The following is a 20,779-nucleotide window of genomic DNA, read 5'->3' as shown; positions in this document are numbered from 1 at the left end:
CAGGACAAACTCTGGCAGAAGCTTTCTGCTGCACATAGGCTTTAATTCTTCTATTATTTGGGGTAGATAGTGGTACTTTGTTACTTGTATGTGTGGGTCTCACCAAGTAATACTTATTATATTTATTGAGGGGGGGAGTTGTAGTTGTTGTTTTTATTTACCTAAGACTTGGATATTAGCGATAGGAGTTGTAACTGAATTATTTCTAGGAATTTGCTTTATGATGTGCTGTGATAAATAAACCATTGTTTTTCCAGAAGCCCTGAGGGTCAGTCTTTATGTTATCTTACATGAAGAAGTAATATTGAACATAAGGGCCAGGGAACATTACCCCAGACATATAGAGACATACAGGTCTATATTTATTCACCCAGATTGCTCCCACAGTTCTACACTGTTTGTTTCATTACATCTGATTGTTTTTAAGTATTTTATATGGGTTTTTTTGTTTCATTGTAAATGGCCTTGATGGGCCTGTGGACAGAAGGGTGGTTAAGTAAGTGATGAAATACATGCATACATATATACACTATTTTTCTCTGCAGACTTGGCCAGTAATTGCTTTGCATTATTACAAGTTACAACCATGTCAAGCTAAGCTCATTCTGACTATCCTAGTTCTACCTAAAATGCAAAAATATGACATGTACAACACCAATAGATATTCAATCCTTGGCTGTCGACAACTGCTGAATATATGTAGTTACACATAACAAAAAAAGCCATCTCAAAGAGTTGTAAAAACAAGATAACCTGTTTCCAGATCTTGCCTTCTCATTATTTTTTATTCCATTTTATTTCAGGTTACATTCTCAAAGGATTTAGATAGAGGTACTTTTTACTGTTCCAGTGGAGAAGTATTTGCCTAATTGCTTGGCAACATACTAACCTAATGAAAGGATGCGGGGACCAGGATTTTTTTTTACTCTGTCTTTAGATAGAGTTCCTCTCCATTTTGTCTGTGGAGCTACGCTACTTGTGATTTTTCATATTGCTGCTCTTATCAACAATGCACAATGAAACTTGTCAATTAAATTCATCTCAGGGGCATAAATGCACAGCTGGCCTGATGAAACCAATTTCAAACAGATTGAATCTATGTAATTTTAAATAGAATGAGGCTCCTATTCAAAGGGTTCAGGCTCCTAACTTTGAATTTATACGAGATGAGTTCCTAAATTTAGGCTTCTATAGAGAAAATTTATAAAACGTAGATGCCAAATGCATGTAAAAAAATGGCCAGCTATACATGCAATCAGAAAACTACACACAACTTAGCAATTTTGTAACAGCACAATGTCTACATATGCTCAGCAAAATGCACAGTTTAATGTGTATGGCAAGGAGGTGCATTCTGGACAGTCCTTCCAAGAATACATGCATTCCACATTGTCTAATGGTAATACACAGATGCTTCAGCACCTTTTATTTATGTACTAGTAAAAAAGGCCCGTTTCTGACACAAATGAAACGGGCGCTAGCAAGGTTTTCCTCGGAGTGTGTATGTTTGGGAGAGTGTATGTGAGAGTGACTGTTTGAGAGTCAGAGTGAAAGTGTGAGTGTGTGAGAGAGAGAGTGAGTCTGGGTGTGAGTGTGTTTGTGAGAGAGTGTGTGTGTGAGAATGAGAGTGTGTGCAAGTGTGTATGTGAGACACAGTGTGATAGAGAGTGTGTGTGTGTGGCCATCCATGCTCCTCTGTCCCCTGCCCCCTCCATTCATCCCTTTCCAGCATTTCCCCTCTTTGCCTGAGGCCTGCCCTGCAATCCATATCCATCCATGCCCATCTGTCCCCTCCATTCATCCCTATCCAGCAATTCCCCTTTCCCTGAGCTGTGCCGTCCCAATCCATGGCCATCCATGTTACTCTGTCACCTGCCCCCTCCATTCATCCCTATCCAGCATTTCCCCTCTCTGCCTGAGGCCTGCCCTGCAATCCATGCTCCTCTGTCCCCTGCCCCCTCCATTCATCCCTTTCCAGCATTTCCCCTCTCTGCCTGAGGCCTGTCCTGCAATCCATATCCATCCGTGCCCATCTGTCCCCTTCATTCATCCCTATCCAGCAATTCCCCTTTCCCTGAGCCCTGCCCTCCCAATCCATGGCCATCCATGTTACTCTGTCCCCTGCCCCCTCCATTCATCCCTTTCCAGCATTTCCCCTCTGTGCCTGAGGCCTGCCCTGCAATCCATATCCATCCATGCCCATCTGTCCCCTCCATTCATCCGTATCCAGCAATTCCCCTTTCCCTGAGCCCTGCCGTCCCAATCCATGGCCATCCATGTTACTCTGTCACCTGCCCCCTCCATTCATCCCTATCCAGCATTTCCCCTCTCTGCCTGAGGGCTGCCCTGCAATCCATGCTCCTCTGTCCCCTGCCCCCTCCATTCATCCCTTTCCAGCATTTCCCCTCTCTGCCTGAGGCCTGTCCTACAATCCATATCCATCCATGCCCATCTGTCCCCTTCATTCATCCCTATCCAGCAATTCCCCTTTCCCTGAGCCGTGCCCTCCCAATCCATGGCCATCCATGTTACTCTGTCTCCTGCCCCCTCCATTCATCCCTTTCCAGCATTTCCCCTCTCTGCCTGAGGCCTGCCCTGCAATCCATATCCATCCATGCCCATCTGTCCCCTCCATTCATCCCTATCCAGCAATTCCCCTTTCCCTGAGCCCTGCCGTCCCAATCCATGGCCATCCATGTTACTGTGTCACCTGCCCCCTCCATTCATCCCTATCCAGCATTTCCCCTCTCTGCCTGAGGGCTGCCCTGCAATCCATGCTCCTCTGTCCCCTGCCGCCTCCATTCATCCTTTTCCAGCAAGTCCCCTCTCTCCCTTCCATGACCCCCCCTCGCATCCATGCTCCTCTCTCTCCCATGTCCCAGCCTGGCCCGCCCTCTTCTCCTCCCCCCCTTCGCATCCATGCATCGGTTTTGTTTTGTTTTTTTTTTCTTCTTTTAAAATTTACCTCCGTGGCGGTTCCGGCAGCGAAGCATCAGGGAAGGAGGCGGCGCTCCCGACGTCTAGGTTTCCCTTCGCTGTGTTCCGCCTTCTTTTGACGTCATCCTTGACGTCAGAAGAAGGCGGAACACAGCGAAGGGAAGGCTAGACGTCGAGTGCGCCGCCTCCTTCCCTGACGCTTCGCTGCCGAGCGATGCGATTGGTTGAGTGTCATTGCTCCGCCCTCGACGTCATCACGTTTGACGCGTGGGCGGGGCAGACACAATGCGATCTCACCCCCTTCACTTTTGGCTAAAAGAGGCTTCATAGAACGTTGGAGGTGCGTTTTATATAGAGAGATTTAGACCTGCTATACCACTTTTGCTAGCATATAGTTCAAAGCAGTGTACAAAATTAAAAATAAAACACACAGAAGCGGAACTACAATTTATGATAGGAAAGAACAAAGCTAAGATTTTAAAAAGGGAGACAAACACGAGAGTAAACCATTCTTAAGGATCTACATTGGTTACCAATCAATGAAAGAATTTCATTTAAGCTCTCTGTTCTTGTTCATCAGGTTCTTTATGGTATCTTACCATCTTATATGGTAGATCTCATTAAGTTACCACCACGAAATGCACCACATCATCTAGAGAATCTCATATTACATTTCCCAAGTTGTAAAAACTTAACCTACAAAACTATCCATAATGCTAATTTTTCTTGCCAAAGTACCAAACTCTGGAACTCATTACCCAAGTATATCAGACACTCAATTGATTATATGTCGTTTAGAAGCTTACTTAAAGCCCACTTCTTTAGATCTCTGCTCAACTAATATGAAAAAAAATTTTTTATTAATTGTATTCTTACATTAATATTAATTGTCTTGTAATGTTTCTTTTTAATTTATGTTAGCCGCATTGAACCAGTGTAAGCTCTTTGAGCAGGGACTGTCTTTCTTCTATGTTTGTGCAGCGCTGCTTATGCTTTGTAGCGCTATAGAAATGCTAAATAGTAGTAGTAGTAGCTTTCTTGGGAAAATGTGGGGTAGAAATGTTATAATAAATAAATAAATAGATCTAGAGAAAGAAATTACACACAGTGAGATATAAAAAAAAAAAACCATTCTGTTAGGTTGTGGAGAAAGCTTGTTGAAAAAGCTCTTTACCCTCTCTGGCATTTACAACTCCTCAAATTCATTTATAATCACCAATCAACTTGCCTTTTAGTCCTGGGGCTTGGAGCAGCGCTTGATGGCAGAGATTTGCTCACCTCTCTGATTAGTAAATCCACCTTTCTCTCTGACAAACTGTGTCCTTCTGAGAAAGGCTGCCCTCTTCCCTGCTGTGTTGCGTGCACAGTTATTATATTTCTCATATATGGGCAACAATTTTATAAAGGCTTTTCCGTGTCTACTTTACACATGGAAAAGGCTTTTATGTAGGGCCTGATTTGATGCACAAAGAAATAGAAAAATTAGCCTTTGCAAAAACAAACAGCAAAAGTGACAAAGAAGAATCCCAAAACAAACGGTGTGGTGCAGGAATTTATTGATAGGTATCAAAGACTCAACACGAGCCGTGTTTCAGCCATAAGGCCTGCCTCAGGAGTCAAGCCCACAATTTCACAATCAGTAGCCTAGTAGTTAGGGCAGCGGGCTTTGATCCTGGGGAACTGAGTTTGATTCCCACTACAGCTCCTTGTGACTCTGGGCAAGTCACTTAACCCTCCATTGCTACAGGTACAAAATAAGTACCTGTACTGTATATAATATGTAAACCACTTTGCAACCACAGAAAGGCAGTATATCAAGTCCCATTATCCCAATTCCCTATAAAGTAATCCTGAAATGAACCTAAATAACTGCACCAATGTTGCATTCTGAACAATATCCTGCCAAAGTATAGTTCTGCGAAATAGCTCAATTCTTGATAACAGAACTCTTAAGTGAGAAGACCATAAAGACACCCATTTGGAGATAATCTTATAAAAATAACATAGGCTTCCCGAACCAGCCCCTGTATTGCATAAATGTAGCAGCAGCCCTGTCAGGCATCAAATGAAGCAGCGAAGTAACCACAAAGTCCAATTCAATATCATCACCATTTATTGAAATAAAATCACACTGACCTAACATGGCCGTGTTTCAGCATACATTGCCTGCATCAGGGATCTGTGAATTTCACAAACAGGAACAGTGAAGGTCAGGGCTGGTCTTAGCAAGTGCGGGGCCCTATGCAGACCAATTTGGTGGGGCCCCATCCTAGCCCCGCCCCTATCCTAGCCCCGCCCCCGCCCATTGATAAGATTATTCAATTTTTAGAAAATTTTTTATTTATGAAATTTCAAATAAAGACAAATGAAGCTAAACTTGTACAGAAAAACTGATTGAAATAATAAGCACAATGCTATCATGAACCCCCCCCCCCCCCCCTCCCAAGAAATTATTCAGTTCAAGTCCACAATTAGTAGTTCAAATGCTCATAACCCCGGGGGGTCAGAGGTGCGGACACACAATCTCTCCACTGCAAAACACTATACACAAACTTGTGCAAAAACACAGTCAGAACCTTACCAAACCATAACAGCACTAATTCCAAGGACAGGACGAGCTACAACCTTATGCATGGAAAGGCAGAACTGTAATTACACCAGGCTCTATAACACCAATACACTACCTTGTGAAAAAAAAAGGGCTGCAAATACTACACGCTAGCAGGATACTGTACCTTGATCACACATGAAAAACACATGACACAACAAATATGAAGGCAAAATACTGAATGGAAAGTTACCTCAAGAAGTCAGACTCAGCATGCAGCAATACTAGAAAAATTGAAACTTACATGCAAAATATCACAGATGCACATTTCTAAAAGCTGACATATTCCAATTAATAAATTCTGAATAAAATACTTTTTTTCTACCTTTGTTGTCTGATCATTTAGTTTTTCTATTCGCTTTGGTCCCAGTGTCTTCTGTTTTATTCAGTGTCTTCTTTCCATTTGATATTTTTTTCTCTCACTGTGTCCACCATCCTCCTGTGTCCTTATGTGTTCTGTCTACCATCTGTAGCCCCCTGTCCCTATCCTTTCTCCAGTTTCAGCATCTGCCTTCAAAGTGTTCCGATCCAGCCCTTAAATTCAACAATTTGCCCTCCATCCATATCCAGCATTTCTCCTCTCTCCCCTCCACTCCATTTCCAGCAATTTCTCCTCTCCCTGGGCCCTGCCATCCCATCCAAGTCCATCCTTGGCCCTCTCTACCCTTCCCTCCTCCATCCACATCCAGCAATTCTCCTCTCTCCCCTCCCCTCCATTTCCAGCAATTTCTCCTCTCCCTGAGCACTGCCATCCCATCCAAGTCAATCCTTGGCCCTCTCTGCCCTTCCCTCCTCCATCCACATCCAGCAATTCTCCTCTCTCCCCTCCCCTCCATTTCCAGCAATTTCTCCTCTCCCTGGGCCCTGCCCTCCCATCTGTTCCTCTCTCCCCTGCCCCCCTCCATTCACCCATGTATCCAGCAATTCCCCTCTCTCCCTGGGCCCTGCCATCCCATCCAAGTCCATCCTTGGCCCTCTCTGCCCTTCCCTCCTCCATCCACATCCAGTAATTGTCCCATCTCCCTTCCCCTCCATTTCCAGCAATTTCTCCTCTCCCTGGGCCCTGCCCTCCCATCTGTTCCTCTCTCCCCTGCCCCCTCCATTCACCCATGTATCCAGCAATTCCCCTCTCTCCCTGAGCCCTGCCATCCCATCCATGTCTCTCTTTCCCCTGCCCGCCCTCTTCTCTCCTCCACGATGCACGATCGATCATTGATCCCTTTCCTTTTTTGCTTTTAAATTTACCTCCAGTCTGGCAGCGTCAGTGAAAGCGCTCCCAGCCAGTAAAAGCGCTTCTCTTCGCTGTGTCCCACCTTCTTCTGATGTCATGACATCAGAAGAAGGCGGGACACAGCGAAGAGAAGCGTTTTTACTGGCTGGGAGCGCTTTCACTGATGCTGCCGAACTGGATGTAAATTTAAAAGCAAAAAAGGAAAGGGATCGGTGATCGATCGTGGGGGAGAGAAGAGGGCGGGCAGTTCGGACGAGCGGTGGCGATCCCCGGGCGGAACTAGGTCAAGGCTGACTGAGGCGCGCCGCGCGGGGCCCCCCTAAGCGCGGGGCCCTATGCGGCCACCTCGGTCGCCTCGGTCGCCTCGGCCTAAGACCGGCCCTGGTGAAGGTGACACAAAAGATTCGCAGATGATGCTTCAATGTATAAAAGAGTTAATTGATCACTATTCAAGACTCGACACGGCTGTATTTTGGCCTACCTGGCCTGCCTCAAGAGTTTCATAGATGGTGTATATAAAGCCTCAAGATAACAAAGTAGCTTATCAAATAGAAATGCGTGAGTAACTCAAATCTTTAAAGACGTGGGTCGCTACATGCTAAAATATACCCTAATTGGCTACCTGAGGTTGTCTACCAATAATCCTGCAGCTTTCCTATGAATTTGAACGATGTGTTTATATGTAGGAGCCAGCTCTGTGGGTGCTGTGGGTGCTTGAGCACCCCCAATATTGAGAAAATTTCTTGTATATGTCCAGGAAGGGGTTAATTCCACTGGGCTTAGCACCCCCAATAATTTTGAAAAGTTGGCTCCCAAACCTTTTGGCATCTAAGCAAAGTGTACTGCTATTCCTACGGCAAGTGACAGTGTTTAATTCCAATGCAAAGTGTAAATGTGTGTGTATCCTATGCAATATTCCCTTTAAGCTGTGCAGGTGTTCTCCACCTACATTCCTGCCAGTAGGGGGTGTTGTTTCAATATCACATTTTCAATAGCAAGGGACAGGCAAGTTCTGCTGGACTCCAGAAAACAGAATATTGAAGCACCACCCTCTACTGGTAACAATGCAGTTTGATGATTCTTGTATGGCTTAGAGGGAACACTGATCCTACTTATGTCCTGGAATATTGTATAAAATACATGGATACATCACAACTTCACACCTGCTCTGCACAAATTATACCCCAGTAATGCTTGTCTGCAGTGTGCATATAAAATTTGTCACCGTGTGCACTTTATATTCCAATATACCATGAGGTAATTTTATGAAAGGCCTTTTCCAAAATAGCCTATACATGTGGAAAAAACCTATAAAATTATCCTAAAATTAACATTCATTTAATTAGTTTGGTTTTAGTACACATTAAGCCCAATTTTGTAAGGGTCATCTAGGTCGGAAATGGGACATCAAAAGTTGAGACAGTCACAATTTACTGCTTATTTCACAAAAGACTCACCTGTCAATATTCAGTCAGTGGTGGACAACATTTTTTTTTTTACGCTGGCTGCTGTGGGCAGAATTAAGCCCCAGTATTCAAGGCTAGATCATGTCCAGCCATCAACATTGAACATCAGGGTCTGACCAGACTGAAGATAGCTGCCAGGACTTTTGCATAAGCAGAGGCACACATCCCCCCAATTGGCACAGAAACTCTCCTCCTGCCCCCCCCCCCTCCAATCAGCACAGAAACTCCACTGTCCCCCTCCCGATTAGCATTGAAACCCCTTTCCCACCCAGAGTCCAAGCAGCCTCCCCCCAGGCCTACTTATCATCCCTGGTTGTTCAGTAGCCCTTGTGATTCCTCTAAGAAAATGGCTGCCATGACCTATAATGGTAGTCTCACAGTACTAGCGGTAGTACCACAATAATACCACTAAAGATCACAGCAGCCATTTTCCACAAGGGGTAGAAGCAAGTGAGATTGGCTGCTGCTCCACGGACCTCTGGACCACCAAGGATGATAGGTAGGCCTGGGGTGGGAGGAGTTTTATGATGCTGATTGGGGGGTGGTGGAAGGGGACTTCTAGTGCTGATCATGGGATTGGAGAGGCAATGAGCTTCAGGCCACCACTGACAGCTTTGTGGTTGGTGGCCGATATTCAGTGCTGGAACCTGCTTAGATATCCAGGCAAAATTAGGACTGCTATTTATGTGGTCCTACATGCATGGTTAGCTGTGTGGGCACTGGCACTGAATATTGCTAGTACCTGCATAAATCCAGACTCCTCCCTGACTCTACCCCCTGTAATGCCCTCTCCTTCCCACTTTCAACATGGCTGGTTCGAGCCAGTATTTAGCAGCACTGCCTGATTAAAGGCAACTCGATATCAGTGGCAGGCCCACTGAGCATGATTTAAGCTACTTATAGTTTTCTGTAAATTTGAAACTCTTGCCACATTTAGGCACTTGCAGTTATGCCAGGTCCATGACTGGTGTACCTGTGAGCACCTAAATTTTAGGCGCACCAAGTGGAAGTATTCTTATACTAGAATCTAAGTGCTCAGATGTTATTATCCAATAGGCTCTTATCACACATAGGGTTACCATATGTCCGGTTTTACCTGGACATGTCCTCTTTTTGAGCCTGCCTATTTGTACGTTAGTAAGTCTCTTTAAAGCCCCAGATCTCTATTCCAGATTATTGACCCACTCCAGAGCTCAACTGCAGGCGAGTTGGGACTTGAGTGCGGTGTGTGTGTGGTCCCCTGTGATACTGTGGCCGGAGAAAAGAGAGTGGTTTACAGGCTTTAGCCCTAAGCTAGTAGCAGCAAAACCCGGTTTACATAACCAAATAAAACAACCAATTAGAACATTATCTTAATTAACTCTCAAGAGTTAACCTGTGAAATTGTAATGTCCTGGATGATAAAAAGGAAGTATATTTATACTTTCTTTGAAAATTGTTATGAGTCTATTTTGTACCTGTCTTATCTGTGGATAACTTTTCTGTGAAAAATAAGGCACACACATCTGAATATACAATTTATGCATGCTATTTTCCAATCCAGTTCAAAGCACGGGCATAGCCAGATAGCAGATTTTGGGTGGGCCTAGGCAAGAAGTGGGTGGGCACTAAGTGTGCTGAAAACTGAGCATTCGCAGGTACTAGTATTGTGGAGAGCAGCATTTTGTTACCATCAGGGGGAAGTCTTTAGATGGCAGAGCTTGGGATCCCCACCAGCTACCGCTAAACGTGTACTACTGGTTGGGTGGGCCTGAGCCGTAAGTGGGTGGGCCCTGGTCCACCTAGGCCCACCTGTGGCTACGCCACTGGTTCAAAGTACACTCCAGGCATGTCTCCCCCTCCATCCAGCTAAATGTTTGTGTGTTGTGGAACCCCACATGTACTTCTAACCAAATTGAATGAAAGCAATTTTCAGACAAGCCTGTTTACTCAGATAAACGGCTCTGAATATTACTTTCAGAAATGTGAATTCCTAAGTTTTATTTTAACTAAGAAATAGTCAATAAACAGACTGCAAATGACAGAGCTAAAGGTTTCCTGCTTTGTTTTAACAATTGTGATAAATGAATGGCTATAAATAAATTCAGGCATTTATTGACATTATTTCTTCTATGCCAAGTGATATTAGAAGCACAAAAATAATGAGACTCAACTGCTGTTCTGAAAGCAGCGAGAGAGCCTGCATGTCTGACTAATGGCAGTTATGCTTTGCACCACTATTGAAAAGCTGCATTCTGATTGGTTAAGACCATACTAGCCATTAATCTTATCATAATGCTGTTTTTGTTTTGACTAACTGAAGATGTATGCTGTCTTAGATTTTGATTTGTTTTTATATGATAGTGTGATTTTTACTGTTTCGAAGATAATTGCTTTCAGCCTGATTCTTTTCAGGTTCCTGAGTCAAGGAAAGTCGAAAATCTGGCACTCTTACTGATAGGTACAACGTTTACTGGCATTATTTTCAATTTGTCAAAAACTTTTTGCACCCTTTCTGCACATCTTATGAGCCAGTAATTGTTAATTAGGTGAGAATATGCTAGGTGCTATTCTATAAGATAGGCCTAAGTGCTATAGCTCGTAAATGCAGAGGGTACAGCTCTTTTGAGCAGGGTCTGTCCTTCTTTGTTAAACTGTACAGCGCTGCATAACCCTAGTAGTGCTCTAGAAATGTTAAGTAGTAGTAGTAGTAGTAGTAAATGCAGAAGGTACATTTATTTATTTATTTGTTACAGTTGTATCCCACATTTTCCCACCTATTTGCAGGCTCAATGTGGCTTACATTGTACCGTAGAGGCATTCGTCATCTCCGGTAGAGAGACAAATACAAAGAGTTGATGTGGTCGAGTAAGGTTCATGTGTTATAGACACAATTGGGAAATCGTAGAGAGGAAGAGTTATGCAGAGTCTATAACAAGCTTTGGTTTCGTTGTGTTGCAGGGTTTAGGCACTTAAGTTGGGTCGATAGGGTATGCCTTTTTGAACAGGTTGCTTTTTAGTGATTTCCGGAAGTTTAGGTGGTGGTACATTGTTTTCACGGCTCTTGGTAGTGTGTTCCACAGTTGTGTGCTTATGTAGGAGAAGCTGGATGCATAAGTTGATTTGTATTTGAGTCCTTTGCAGCTTGGGTAGTGGAGATTTAGGTATGTTCATGTGGTTCCGATTGTGTTTCTTGTTGGTAGGTCTATGGCCATAGGCGTGTCTTCAAGTGACACGTATAACTTATAGAATACTATCAGTTATGCGTGTTCTTCACTTGGCAATTCTAGGCATACCCATTTACACCTGCTATTCACGTGGCATAAATGGTCATGTCTCAATTTAAGAGCACCCATGCCGGCTTACACCAGCATTCTATAGTGACATCGGTGCCAAAATGAAGCTGCCAATTTATAGAATTGCTTCCTTTATGCAACACTAAAAATGCTGATGGCAGGGCAATGAATTCTGACAACGTTCAATATTTCAAGGAAGGGGAGATGCTATGGAAGACACAGACCGCCAAATAAAAGTCACTAAAAATGGCATGCACAAATTTGGGCATGTGACTAATTTGCTTGCACAATTTAATTAAATAATGAGCTAATTAGCACTGATTAGCTTAACAAACAATTATTGGCACTAAATAGATTTAATTAAAATAAACGCACATTAATTTAGGCATGAGTTCAAAAAGGGGAGGGGAAATGGGAGGATCCTGGACGGAACGTGAGTGTTCCTAAAATATACATGGGTAGTTATAAAATAATGAGGATACACGCCTAATGGGTCCTTTTACAATGCTGAGGCAAAAGGGGGCTTGCGCTGGCATTGGCTTGTGTTTTTGACATGTGCCAAGGCCCCCTTTTACCGCAGCGGGTAAAAGGCAGGTCTTGGTTTTTTTCAAGAAATGGCTGTGCAGCAAGTGAAGCATTTGCTGCACGGCCATTTCAGGGGGGGGGGAGCACTTACCACCACCCATTGAGGTGGCAGTAAGGGTTCCCACGCTAACCTGGTGGTAACCGGGCAGCACGCAGCACTTCCCAGTGACCACCAGGTATACACTGACACTACAAAAATTGAAATATTTTTGCAGTGCCGTAAATGGCGTGTGCAAGGGGAGGGAACTACAGCTGGGCTGCTACGGTAGTCCGGTGGTACTTCCCTTTTCATGAGTAGTAAGCAGGGCCGCCGAGACGGGGGGCAAGGGGGACAAAATTCCCCAGGCCCGGTGCCACAGTCCCCTCCACCCGCCCCCCTCCGTCCACCACCGGGCCGGGCCCCCCTGACTTCAAATCATAGCACCTCACCTCGACCTCGCTCCGTGTGAAAGAAGCGCAACAGCAGCAGTCTGCAGATCGCCTCCCTTCGGGCCTTCCCGCCCTCGTATGACGCAGTGGCGTAGCCAGAAGTCAATTTTTGGGTGGGTGGGCACTAGACAGTGGTGTGCTGGTAAATGTTTAACAACAGGCTCTCTCCCCGGTCCACCTCTGCACCCCCCCCCCCCCCCCCGCGTCCACCTGTGCACCTCCCCTCAAAATTGCAGAGCTGGCTATAGCCGGGGAGAGAGCCTGGGGGGTGGGGGAGGCAATGCATTACTCTCTCCAGGAAAAAAAACATTAAATGATCCCAGGTTCCAATCTAATTCATGTTTAATGTGGGATAAAATGCCATAAATAAGTAAATAAATATAAACTTTTAATGTTGAGCACCTGATTCTCAAAGTGGACATGTTCCAATCATTATAATGAAAATAAAATGATTTTTTTTCTACCTTTGCTGTCTGGTGACTTTGTTTTTCTGATCATACTGGCCCAGTATCTGATTCTGCTGCTATCTGTCCTCTTTACTCAGTTTCCAGGGCTTCCTTTCCATTTATTTCTTTACTTTCTGCCTTTCTTCTTCATTTCTTGCTCTGGGTCCTCCGCAGACTTGACTGTCCAGTGGATCCAGCTTCTGCCTATTTTCTTCATCCATGTGCAATTTTCTCCTCTCTTCCTTTTCCCTCATCTCATCTCCTTCCTCACTCTTCCCTCCCCTCCATCCATGTCCAGCATTTCTTCTCTCTCCCTTCCCTCTCCTCCATCCATATCCAGCAGCCTCCTCTCTCCTGCCCTTCCCTCCAGTGGCGTAGCTAGGATAGTTGACACCCGGGGCCGGTCATTTTTTAACACCCCCCTCCAAAATCCAGTGCAAGGCATACCGAGAATACAAAACACTCAGGATCTCTAGAACAAATTTACCATACCATAAGCAGTAATTTCTACGAGCCACATAAGGAAAAGGAAAGCATCTTAAACACTACAGGGAGCACTAGAACATCAATTCACCTATTGTAAAACGTAACCAGACAGAATAGTACAGATCGTCGATCCTGCACAGTCAATGCCAACTGAAAACCGTGTCTTTTTCACAAACACAGATAAACCCTAAACCACTATAGAATAAGTAATCAAACTTTCTATTTAGACAAAAATTAAACTGAACCCCCAAGAGGCCAGACTGAGCATACAATGCAACACCACAGAAACAGAAAATAAAATAATACCATTTTATTGGACTATTACAGTACATTCAGCTTTCAGAGGCCAAAACCTCCTTCCTCAGATCAATATAGTGCTTTTACAATATCCTATCCTGACCTGAGGAAGGGGGTTTTGTTCTCCAAAAGTTAGTCAAAATATATTAAAATTAGTCCAATAAAGATTACCTTATTTATATGTTCTATTTATAAACATTTATTAACACAGATACAATACTATATCCTAAAGCAAAATAATAAAAATATATATTTACAGTTTATTGTCTCTGGTTTCTGCTTTCCTCATCTTCTTTTCACTGTCTTCCTTCCATCCAGCATCTGCCTTCTCTCTCTCTCCCTGCCATCCAGTGTCTGCCCTCTCTCTCCTGTCCCCTCCAGCCAATGTCTGCCCTCTCTCCCTGCCCCTTCCATCTAGGATCTGCCCTCTCTCCATGTGCATCTCCTTCCTTTGTCTTTCCTTCCCTCCATCCTTGTCCAACATTTCTCCTCTCTTCCATCCATGTGCATTTCCTTCCTGACTTTCCTCCCCTCCATCCATCCATGTCCAATAACTCCCCATTCTCCCCTGCACTCTCCTCCATTCACCCATATCAAGCAAATATCCTCTCTCCCCTGCCCCCATTCATCCATCCATATCCAGCAATTCTCCATCTATGTCCAGGAACTCTCCATTCTCCCCTGCCATCTCCTCCATCCACCCATATCCTGAAAATTTCCTCTCTCCCCTGCCCCCATTCATTCATCCATGTCCAGCAATTCTCCTCTCCTCTCCTCTGCCCTCTCCTTCATCCATCCATATCCAGCAAATTTCCTCTCTCCCCTGCCCCCTCCATCCATCCACGTGCAGTAATTCTCCTCTCTCCCCTCCAGCGATCTCTTCTCTCCCCATGCCCTCCCCTTCTCTGCATGTCCAGCAATCTGTTCTCTCCCCCTGCCCTCCCTCAGCTCCCCGGCAGCCCTCCTCTCCGTTCCTTCCTGCCCTCCCCTCCATCCATCCACCCACCTCCAGCAATTCTCTTCTCTCCCCCATGCCCTCCCCTTCTCACCATGTCCAGCAATCTGTTCTCTCCCCCTGCCCTCCCCTTCCATCCATGTCCAGCGATTCTCCCTGCCCTACCTCAGCTCCCCACAGCCCTCCTCTCTGTTCCTTCCTGCCCCTTCCCCCTCCATCCATGTCCAACATTCTCCTCTCTCCCCTGCCCTCTCCGTTCCTTCCTTCCTATCACCTGACAGCTGCCCCCACAAAACGCAGGGCTAGCGCTGCAGCAAAGCAGCTCTGCTCACTTTAACGGTCCCTGTCCCTCTGAGTCCTTCCTTCCCGGCCAGGGCAGCCCTCCTCCTCCTCCTCTCTGCATCCCCCCCCCCCCCCCGTGTCATAACCCTTTTACTTCCCGTGGTGGCAGCGACATCAGTTACTTTACGAAGAAGACACCAAAAGCTCCCCTCCGGCTCCAGCTTCTCCCTTCGCTAGTTCACTCTGCACACAGTGAGTGCCCCGCCTTCGCAATGATGCATTTCCTGTTTCCGCGAAGGCGGGACACTCACTGTGTGCAGAGCGAACTAGCGAAGGGAGAAGCTGGAGCCAGAGGGGAGCTTTTGGTGTCTTCTTCGTAAAGTAACTGACGTCGCTGCCACCACGGGAAGTAAAAGGGTTATGACACCGGGGGAGGGGTGCGGAGAGGAGGAAGAGGGCTGCCCTGGGCGGGAAGGAAGGACTGTTATACGAGGCACCTATGGGGGGGATTTTGGGTGCGGGGGGTGCTTGGGAGCGGCGGATCACCCCCCCCTTGTGCTGACACCCGGGGCGGACCGCCCCCCCCCCGCCCCCCCTGCCCCCTCCGACCCCCTTGCTACGCCACTGCTTCCTACTACTACTACTACTATTTAGCATTTCTATAGCGCTACAAGGCATACGCAGCACTGTACAAACATAGAAGAAAGACAGTCCCTGCTCAAAGAGCTTACAATCTAATAGACAAAAAATAAATAAATAAAGTAAGCAAATCAAATCAATTAATGTGAACGGGAAGGAAGAGAGGAGGGTAGGTGGAGGCGAGTGGTTACAAGTGGTTACGAGTCAAAAGCAATGTTAAAGAGGTGGGTTTTCAGTCTAGATTTAAAGGTGGCCAAGGATGGGGCAAGACGTAGGGGCTCAGGAAGTTTATTCCAGGCGTAGGGTGCAGCGAGACAGAAGGCGCGAAGTCTGGAGTTGGCAGTACTGGAGAAGGGAACAGATAAGAAGGATTTATCCATGGAGCGGAGTGCACGGGAAGGGGTGTAGGGAAGGACGAGTGTGGAGAGATACTGGGGAGCAGCAGAGTGAGTACATTTATAGGTTAGTAGAAGAAGTTTGAACAGGATGCGAAAACGGATAGGGAGCCAGTGAAGGGTCTTGAGGAGAGGGGTAGTATGAGTAAAGCGACCCTGGCGGAAGATGAGACGGGCAGCAGAGTTTTGAACCGACTGGAGAGGGGAGAGGTGACTAAGTGGGAGGCCAGCAAGAAGCAGATTGCAGTAGTCTAAACGAGAGGTGACAAGGGTGTGGATGAGGGTTTTGGTAGAGTGCTCGGAAAGAAAGGGGCGGATTTTACGGATGTTGTAAAGAAAGAAACGACAGGTCTTGGCGGTCTGCTGGATATGAGCAGAGAAGGAGAGAGAAGAGTCAAAGATGACCCCAAGGTTTCGAGCTGAGGAGACAGGGAGAATGAGAGAGCCATCAACAGAAATAGAAAACGGGGGGAGCGGGGAGGTGGGTTTGGGGGGGAAAATGAGAAGCTCGGTTTTGGTCATATTTAATTTCAGGTGGCGTTGAGACATCCAGGCAGCAATGTCAGACAAGCACGCTGAAACTTTGGTTTGGATGCAAGGTGAGATATCAGGGGTAGAAAGGTAGATTTGGGAGTCATCAGCATAGAGGTGGTAGGAAAAGCCATGGGATGAGATTAATGAACCAAGGGAAGAAGTGTAGATAGAAAAGAGGAGGGGACCAAGAACAGAACCCTGGGGTACGCCGACAGGCAGAGGGATAGAAGTAGAAGAGGATCCACCAGAGTGAACACTAAAGGTGCGGAGGGAGAGGTAGGAAGAGAACCAGGAAAGGACAGAGCCCTGGAATCCAAGTGAGGACAGGGTATCGAGAAGTATGCTGTGATCGACAGTGTCAAAAGCAGCGGAAAGATCAAGAAGAATGAGGATGGAATATTGACCTCTGGATTTAGCCAGTAATAGGTCATTGGAGACTTTAGTAAGCGCAGTTTCGGTTGAGTGGAGAGGGCGAAAACCAGATTGTAATGGGTCAAGAATAGCATGTGAGGAGAGAAAAGCAAGGCAGCGGCGGTGAACAGCACGCTCAAGTAATTTGGAGAGAAAAGGAAGGAGGGAGATGGGTCGGTAATTAGAGGGACAAGTAGGGTCAAGTGAAGGCTTCTTAAGGAGAGGTGTGACCACAGCATGTTTAAAGGCAGCAGGGACAGTCGCAGTGGAAAGTGAGAGGTTGAGAATGTGACAGATAAAAGGAATAAGAGTAGGAGAGATGGCATTAAGAAGGTGGGTGGGAATGGGATCAGAGGAACAGGTGGTACATTTTGAGGAAGAAAGGAGAAGTGTAGTTTCCTCAATAGTAACTTCAGGAAAGGAGGAAAGGGAATGAGGGGAAGGAGAGAGAGGGGAACGGACTAGTGGAGGGAGAGCTGGTGAGGTAGAGAAAGCAAGGTTTATCTTTTGAACCTTGTTGTGAAAGAATTCAGCAAGGGTCTGAGGAGATAGTGAAGGGGGAGTTGGGGGAGGGGGCACCTTGAGGAGAGAGTTCAATGTGGTGAAGAGAAGTCGAGGATTAGAGCCAAGAGAGTTGGTCAGTTGGATATAATAATCCTGTTTGGCACGTAAAAGAGCAGATTGGAAGGAGGTCAGCATGAACTTAAAGTGTAAGAAATCAGCAAGGGCCCGAGATTTCCGCCAGAGGCGTTCGGCGGAGCGGGTACAGGAACGTAGGTAGCGGATATTAGAAGTCAGCCAAGGTTGGGGTTTAGTACGCCTTACAGGGCGGGTCATCAAAGGTGCAAGAGTGTCTAAGGCAGAGGATAGAGTATTGTTGTAAGAAGAAACAGCCTCGTTGACAGACGTGGATGGTGCCACAGTAGAGAGGAGGTTTGAAACATGGGAGGATAGAGATGAAGGGTCAATGTCGTGAAGATTCCTAGATAAATTAGATAGGATAGGACGGGACTGGGAGGGAGGAGATTTAAGTGTGAAAGTTATAAGATGGTGATCAGAGAGGGGAAGATCGGAGGCAAGGAAACTAGAGGGTGAACAGTTGGAGGAGAAGATGAGATCTAGACAGTGACCATTTTGATGAGTGGGGGAGGTGGAGCATAGTTGGAGATTAAAGGACGACGTTAAAGCGAGTAACTTGGAAATATAAGAGTTGGAAGGATCATTAGCAGGAATATTAAAGTCACCAAGGATGAGAGAGGGGGAGGAAGGATCATGGAAGAAGGCAAGCCAGGCATCAAAGTCACTGAGAAAGGATGAAAGGGACTTATCAGGGGGACGATAAATGACCGCTATTCGAAGAGGCAGAGGAGAGAAAAGGCGGATAGAGTGGACTTCAAAGGAGGAAAAACAGTGAGATTGAGGTGGAAGAAGGGGTTGAAATCTGGAGGAGGGAGAGAGAAGTAGTCCAACACCGCCCCCACGGCCAGCAGGGCGAGGAGTATGTGAAAATAGATAACCACCATGGCACAGGGCTGCGACTGAAGCAGAGTCATCAGGGCAGAGCCAGGTTTCTGTTATGGCGAGCAGATGGAGGTGACGCGAGATAAAGAGGTCCTGGATATAGGGGAGTTTGTTACAGATAGAGCGGGCATTCCATAGGGCGCAAGAGAAGGGCAGAGAAGAGGAGGGGAGTAGAGGAATAGAGATGAGGTTAGAGAGGTCACGGTGAGATCTGTAGAGTTTGGATAATAGTTGGTGAGGAGGGCCAGGATTGGGATTGATGTCACCAGCTGAGAGTAAGAGAAGGAGTAAAAGAGAGCGGAGGAGAGTAGGAGAGGTGTGGCCACGAAGGCGTCGAAGGCGAGAGGTATTTAGGTGGAATGGGGAAGGCAAAATGGAGGGAAGAAGGAGACGGAGATTAAAAGCCAAAAAGGAGGAAGAGGGTAGGAGAGAAGGTGAGGTGATGAAGTCAATGGATGGGAAGTGAGTTCCTGTAGCGGAGAGAGGTAGGGGGTGAGGGAAAAGATTAGGAAGGGACAGAGCTAGGAAGAGAATGTGAATAGGGGCCATAAACGATTAAGGTACTTTAGCAACTGGAAAAAGATTAGATACAAAGAGAAAAATGCCCGCACCTAGAGCGGAGGCCCTGAGTGGATCGGGGTGGACCTGGGTGTCACCCCGGAGAAGGCTGTAAGGATATGCAGATGAGCTGCAAGTCCTCCACAGCACCTGAAAGGCAGTTGGTGGTAGAGGTGGGTACCTCTCAGCTGAGGAAAGGCTTACCAGGGGTTAGGCCGAAGCCAGCATTCCTCCCCCTGAGGGTCGCCTGATCCTAGCCAAAAAGCACCTGGGAACTCTGGGCACTTGGAGAGAAGGCCCTGGGAAGGTCGGGGTGGAACTGGAGTCACCCCGGATACAGCTGTGAGGAAATGCAGAAGGGCTGCAAGTCCTCCACAGCACCTGGTGGGAGCGCTGGGCACCTAGAGCGGAGGCCCTGAGTGGATCGGGGTGGACCTGGGTGTCACCCCGGAGAAGGCTGTAAGGATATGCAGATGAGCTGCAAGTCCTCCACAGCACCTGAAAGGCAGTTGGTGGTAGAGGTGGGTACCTCTCAGCTGAGGAAAGGCTTACCAGGGGTTAGGCCGAAGCCAGCATTCCTCCCCCTGAGGGTCGCCTGATCCCTCCATCCATCCATGTCCAGCAACCCTCCTCTGCCCCCTGCCCTCCCCTCCATCCGCCCATGTCCAGCAACCTTCCTCTCTCCTCTTCCCTCCCCTCCATCCAACCATGTCCAGCAACTCTCCTCTCCCCTGCCCCATCCATCCATCCATCCCCAGCAATTCTGTTCTTGCCCCTGTCCCCTCCCTCCATCCATCCATTCCCAACAATTCTCCTCTCTCCCCTGCCCCCCACCTCCATCCATCCATCCATCCCCAGCAATTCTCCTCTCTCCCCTGCCCCCCACCTCCATCCATCCATCCATCCCCAGCAATTCTCCTCTCTCCCCGACCCCCACCTCCATCCATCCATCCATCATCCCCAGCAATTCTCCTCTCTCCCTTGCCCCCCACCTCCATCCATCCATCCATCATCCCCAGCAATTCTCCTCTCTCCCCTGACCCCCACCTCCATCCATCCATCCCGTGACTCTCCTCTCTCCCCTCCCCTCCCGCTCCCATCCATGTGTCCAGTGATTCTCCTTCACCCCCATGCATCCTTCCCTCCCATTCCACCTGCCCGTCCTCTCTCTGATGGCAGCGCTTCCCAGACGCTGCCTACCGCCACCACGATCTACCTCCTCCCTCTGTCTCACTCTCAACAGCAGAGGAGACGCTTCCAGGTTAGAAGCAGGAGGTAGCGTGTTTGAATCGCTACCACTGCTGTTGAGAGTGAGACAGAGGGAGGAGGTAGATCGTGGCGGCGGTAGGCAGCATCTGGGAAGCGCTGCCGTCAGAGAGAAGGAGGCAGATGCAGGATCAGCACTGCCTGCTCCCTCCGCTCCGCTGCTGGGTGGGCCTGACCCAAACTGGGTGGGCCTAGGCCCATCCAGGCCCACCCGTGGCTACGCCCCTGGTATGACGTAACTTGCACAAGAGCGGGACACAGGGAGGGAAGGCCCGAAGGGAGGCGATCTGCAGACTGCCGCTGCTGCGCTTCTTTCACATGGAGCGAGGTCGAGGTGAGGCGCTATGATTTGAATTCAAGGGGGCCCAGCCCGGTGGTGGACGGAGGGGGGGTGGCAACGACGACGACCTCGGGGGGGGCCCAGGGGCAGCCTTGCCCTAGGCTTGGCCCAGTCTCTC

Source organism: Microcaecilia unicolor, chromosome 4 (assembly GCF_901765095.1).
Source record: "Microcaecilia unicolor chromosome 4, aMicUni1.1, whole genome shotgun sequence".
Lineage (NCBI taxonomy): Eukaryota > Metazoa > Chordata > Amphibia > Gymnophiona > Siphonopidae > Microcaecilia > Microcaecilia unicolor.
This window is presented reverse-complemented; position numbering follows the sequence as displayed.